Source organism: Ursus maritimus, unplaced genomic scaffold (genome assembly GCF_017311325.1).
Source record: "Ursus maritimus isolate PB19 unplaced genomic scaffold, ASM1731132v1 scaffold_17, whole genome shotgun sequence".
Lineage (NCBI taxonomy): Eukaryota > Metazoa > Chordata > Mammalia > Carnivora > Ursidae > Ursus > Ursus maritimus.
Window position 1 is genome coordinate 58457073 of NW_024424119.1, and position 6084 is coordinate 58463156.

The following is a 6084-nucleotide window of genomic DNA, read 5'->3' on the forward strand; positions in this document are numbered from 1 at the left end:
TTTGACTGCATGGGGGGTGGGGTCAGTGCCCTTAATCCCTGCATTGTTCGGGAGTCAACTGCACAAAAATCACACAGTGCTGAAAATTCAAAAGTGGGAGTTAAAATCTCCCTTGTTCAGCCCCCCACCCCAAGGGCAGTCTTTCTAGCACCGATTTACGGTGAGGCCACCCCGTGCACGGTTACATCCGAGGGCTCAGAAAAAGGGAGAAAGGAGAGAGAGTCTCAGAGCGGGCGGGGATTCAGTGCCCCCATCCCTGGAGCGGCCCCACGTGAGCCCCGGTCTGCACAAGCCTCTGAGGCACTGGCCCCCCACCCCCACTCCGGCCCCACCGCCTCTTCTGTGAAAGGGAACAAGAGTCACGGCTCCTTCAAGGTCAAGGCCATCGGCCCCTGGGAGCCTGCCCCAAAGCTGGCCGGTCCTGTTGGCCTGGAGGCAGAACCTGAGTGTCCGCGGTAAGGGAGGGCATGTTTTTCCTGTAGGATACATTGAAGTCATGTCAGTGATGAGACGGCGGGATGCTCTGAGAACGTTGCACATGTGGACGGTAGGAATTCTGGAAGGTCTTGGCCACCATGAGCTCTGGGGAGGGGGTGCTGGCTGCATTGGTGGCAGGTGACGTGGCGGGACCATCACCGCCTCGTCCGTGGGCACGGGTGGCGTGACCGCAGGTCCCTGCACTATTAGCGTGGGAACTCTGACTCCACCCGGGTCTTTGGTAAACTACGATCTCCAAAGAACATCGCGAAACCCTGTGTGTGGCTTCAGGCCCTGTGGCCGTGTCGCGATTTCTTTATCGCCCCCACACCGCCTAGGAGACTGGCAGAAACGGCTTATTTCATAAGTATGTATCTGCCTCTCTGAGTCTTTCACCAAAAAGGACTTTCCCAAACCCAGCGTTGGTGTCAAGCCTGGCCCCAGAGAGGAGGCTCCCGGCGCTCCCCTGGGGTGTGGTAAGAAGAGCAGGTGTCCGGCCAGAGGCCAGAGAACAGGGCCTCCCCCCCTCGGCCCCTCGTCTCAGGGCCCCACCTGGGACCCCTTCGGCACCCACAGCAGTTGGGGAGCGGTGGGGGCTGCTCGGGAGGCCTTCGGGCTGGAGGCCTGGGGCCTGGTTCTGCCTGGCTGGGCCGGCGACTCCCGGAGGAAACGGGTAGTTTCCCTCTGTTTCCTCCTCTGTGGCTCCGGCTTGTCACACCTCCCTCCCTGCTGCTCCCGTCCTCACTCCGGGTCAGTAGGGAAAGTGCCCAGGTTGCTGTCCTGTAGTCCAGGGGCTGTTTGGGCCAGTTACTGGGCTGGCCTTCAAGCCCCCTGCCCAGAACCCTCCCCAGCTGCAGAGTGAGGGGTCCAGCCCTGGGGAGAAGCCTGGTGAAGAGACTAGCATGTTCACCGTGAGCCCCTGCACCCGCTGCTGACGAGCCCGTGCTGGCCAAGGCCCATCTGGCAGGACCCAAGCGCTGACCACCTTGGGGAGCCCGACGTGGCTCCCAGACGCCATTCCCCGGGATCTGCCTTCTCGGATGAGGGTGGGAGGAGCCGCTGAGGAGCTCCTTGTGCTGGGGGGGAGGGGGAGAGAAAGGTTGGCAAAGCCTCGCCTGGAGGCCTCTGCACTGGCAAAGCCTCACCGCCAGGACAGGAGGACACGGATCTCAGGCCTCCAGGCGCACTGCTATTTGTGTGACTTTCACCGTGACGAAGAGCAGACCCGTGGTACAAAGGGGTCCTGTGTTCAGAAAAGCCAGGCATCCAGCAGGAGCTCAAGGCAAAGAAAGAGCTGGAACACAAACACAGAGCGACCTTTCCTGGAAGCAGCCCCTTGGCAGACACAGGGCCCTCGGCTGCCCTGCCCTGCTGCTTCTGGGGCTCCGAGGTCAAGTGCAGCTCGGCTCCTGCCAACCGGCTGCCTCCGGGTCATCGGGGCTGAGCTCAAGGCCCCTTCGGAGACCGGTCCTGAAGGAGCGCGTGAGCCAGGGAATGGAGGAGGTGGGAGCTGAGCCGACCCGGTGACCAGGCTCCGTCGGGGCGCCACCGCCAACCGTGACACACAGCCCCGCATGGACGCCGCAGCTGGCCCCTTCTTCCCCAGGAGAGGGTGGCCGTCATGGGCTTAGAAGGATGGCAGAGGCCTGAGGGACACAGGGAGGAAGATGGACAGCTCAGACAGGCGGGGCTTGCAGGGTCGACTCACGGGGCCTCTGGGGGCCTGTCGTGCGACAAGGAGTTTCCGTGGGGACAAACCCACCCAGACTGGACGGAGAGCAGAAAAAATGCGAAGTCTGAATCTCAATCAGAAAATGAAAGTAGGTATTTGTGCAGAGCCAGGAAAAACCCACAGAACAGCACATTAAAAATGCTAAGTACGATAAACCTCAGCAAATCCGAGAAAAACCATAACACGGGATGAGTTCCTGCCTGCACATCTCCATAAAACGTCATCATCCCGTGCCTGACCGCTGCTGCCCCCGTGGCCCCTTCCTCGGACGCTGACCTTCTCCTGTTTCCTGTAAGAGAAGGAGAAGTCGGCCTTCGCCCAGCTGTGGGGCACCGGTACCCACTTCCCGTGACCAGTGGTCGGGGTGCACAGCAACATGCATCGTCCACGTGCTCCTTGCACACCATGGGCCGTCTTGGCGGGTACACGAGAGCACCGGCAGGTCCTACTTGCTGTGATCACCGTCAAACCCCGTCGTCGCAGGGCGTCCAAGAACCACCCCACACTCGGCCCGGCCGTGCACAGCCCAGCTTGCCCCTCACCCGTGACCCACCCGCTTACCTTCGCAGGCTGTGACCCGCAGCCGACGTTCCTGGGGGGACACCAGGACCATCAGCACAGGGGCAGTAGGAAGACCACACTGGGAAGCCGGCCACGGCTCTACACTGAAGTGACCGTCACACCATCCCACTGAGCCCAAACAGCCCACGGCCCGTCCATCACCCCTGAGAGGCTTCAGCAAGCTTACAAGGTCTTCTGACTGGGGAGCAGTGCACCTGGGCATGGGAGGGGCCCAGGCAGGAACGTTCCAGGGTCTGTACAGGGCGCAGAACTGCGGGGTCCAGGCACGCGCGTCTGCGGCACTGCTAGCGATCGCCCGTGGCTCTACCGCGGGCACCAGTTCACGTCCCACGGCGGCGGATGAGAATTCCCGCAGCCACACGCTAGCGATGCCAACCCTGGCGGGGAGGGCAGGGGAGCTCGGCGGTCGGATTTCCTCTGCGTCCCACCCTGCGTCTCACGTGGAGCATCCCTCACGCCCTCACTGCCACCCGGACGCTTCTAATGCCCAGCACCCCTCATGCCCTTAGCGCACTTGCTCTCCAGCTGCCGGTCGTTTCCTAATTCCTTCGGAGTTCTCCGTGGACCCTGCGCACAGAACTTCGCGTTTGCACTCATTGCAAACATCTCCCTCCGCTCTGGTTTGCCTTTTACCCCATTTGTATTTTTACAGCGTTTTTCGCGACCACGGGATCTGCCTCTAGGTCACAGCGGTACTAGCTCTACTTTTCTTTTCGGATTTCCAGGGCTTTGCTTTCCATAGTTGGGTCCTGCAATCTGCCTGGAACCGCACATGCGTGTGCGTGCATGCATGTGTGTGCCCGTGGGGGGGGGGCAGGGACATCAGCTTCCGAACCTCGTCCATGTGGGTGCGGTCCATCTCCCCCCACCCCCCCGCACAGACGGTCTTGCCGCACATCTGCATTTCCAACCCTGCGCAGGTCTGTCCCCGGGCGGTCTCCTCTATTTCCCCGTCCGCTGGTGCTGCCCTGCGACCACGGTCCGCTCTCCACGCTGCCGCGGCTCCTCAGAGGGCGCTAAGACCCGCCAGGGCCTGCCGACAGCTGCTCACGGCTCGAGCTTCTCCTTAGCCCGTGGTCCCTATCACCTCCTCATCCTAATACTGTTTAATTGCTTTTCTAATTTTTTTCATCAGTCTTTCTAAAAGTTTGTCTTCATGCATTTTTCCCAAACAGCCATCTTTACCACTGTTGGTTCCCCCCAATTTAAAAAATATTCTAGCTCCATTCTTCATAATTTTTTAGCTTCTAATTTCTTTAGGCTACTTTTATTATTTCTTGATTTAAATACTTAACTCATGCGTTTCCATTGTTCCGTGGTGGTTTAATGAATGCAGCCAACGCCCTGGGTGTTTTTCTGTCAGGATTTCTGTAGCTGCATTGTCCTTGTCCGCTCAGGCTTCTCTAACCAAAGCACCGCAGGCCGGGCTTTAACCAACAGACATTTCTTTCTCAGAGTCCTGAGTTTTGCGGCTGGAAGCCCACGATCCTGGCACCCGCGGATTCCGTGTCTCCTCCTTGGCGGCGGTCTTCTCGCTGTGTCCTCACCCGATGGGAGGGGTGAGGCCGCGTGCGTGGGGCTCTTGGCAAGGGCACTCATCCTCTCGGTGGGGACCCCGCCCTCAGGACCTACTCCCCCACCGCAAAGGCCCACCGCAAAGGTCCGTCACAGTGGGGCTGGGAATTCGGTATAGGAATTGGGGGGGGCGACCCAGACATTCAGACCCCAGTGTGTACCATCACTCTTTTTTTTTTTTTTTAAAGATTTTATTTATTTATTCGACAGAGATAGAGACAGCCAGCGAGAGAGGGAACACAAGCAGGGGGAGTGGGAGAGGAGGAAGCAGGCTCATAGCAGAGGAGCCTGACGCGGGGCTCGATCCCATAACGCCGGGATCACGCCCTGAGCCGAAGGCAGACGCTTAACCGCTGTGCCGCCCAGGCGCCCCTGTACCATCACTCTTGACCCCCGACCGGTTTACGGTTCTTCTAAGTAGTCTCTTTCACGTGATTTCCCCGTCAAACCGCGAGCCCTTCGGGAAGATCGTTAGTGTGGGTGTGTGTTCAGTTCCCCCTCTGTTCACTGTGGGCTCCGTTTTCACGGCCTTGTAGCCCGAAAGGGTAGACTCTTCGTATCGTTTCTTGAAATTTCCCACGTTACCTGGGATGTGGGCAATCTTTATAACTATTCTGTGTGTATTTTAAAGGAATGTAAGTCTTGAGTGGTTGGGCGACGTCTTCCTATGAACACATTTTATCATTTTGGTCTGGAATCTTCTGCGTTGGTGTGAACTTTCAAGCCTGGGGGACTCCGCTCCTAATGGAGAAGGGTTAGCATCTCCCATCGCGACTGCAGGCTCGGCAAGAGCCCCGGCTTCTTCCAGCGGTTTTGGCCTTTTGCATTTTGACACAGCTTTGCCTTCAAATTCGTGACTATGGTATCTTCTTGGTAGAGCTCTCCTTACACTGTTTTTATATTGGTTCCCTTTTCATTCCTATGTAATGCTTTTTACCTTAAATTGTGTTTAGTCTGGGCACCCAGGGGGCTCAGTCCGTGAAGCGTCTGTCTTCGGCTCGGGTCATGATCCCGGGGTCCTGGGATCGAGCCCCGCACCGGGTTCCCTGCCCGGGGGGAGCCTGCTTCTCCCTCTCCCCCGCCCCTCTCCCCTGCTCATGCGCTCACACACACTCTCTCTCTCTCTCTTGCTCTCTCTCGAATAAATAAATAAAATCTCTAAAAAGTTGTGTTTGGTCTGCCCTGTTCCAGCGTGATGTGCGGGGAATCGAGATGACGTCGTCGGATCGGAGGCAGCTGGTCTCCCTCTGCTCTGTAGGCGGCATCTGCTCTCTCCCACGTCCCTCGACCCCGGGCCCCGGCGTGTGCTTCTCTCCCATCCCGATGTCATGTGTGCACATGCGCACTGTGATGTCATGCATGTGCATGTATGGTGTCATGTGTGCGTGTGATGTCATGTGTGTGCGCATGTGTGTGGATGTGGCGTCACGTGTGTGCCTGTGCACGCATGTGTGCCTTACATACATTCCTGGGTCCACCTGCCTGTCATGGTTTCCCTTCTACTCCTGATCTATCACTGCTTTGTACACGCAGCAGACTGGGTATGTCAAAGTGCCCACTTACACGTCTCAGCAGGAGTGTAGACGAGCCCTTTAAATACACACATGGTCGTGTTCACACAGAAAGGTCCCTCTTTCTGGATGCTGAATTCGAGGTTAGGTAGCCTGCTCCCTCCCTGGTCCCACCTGCATCCTCTCTCTGGCAGCCAGCACGTCTGC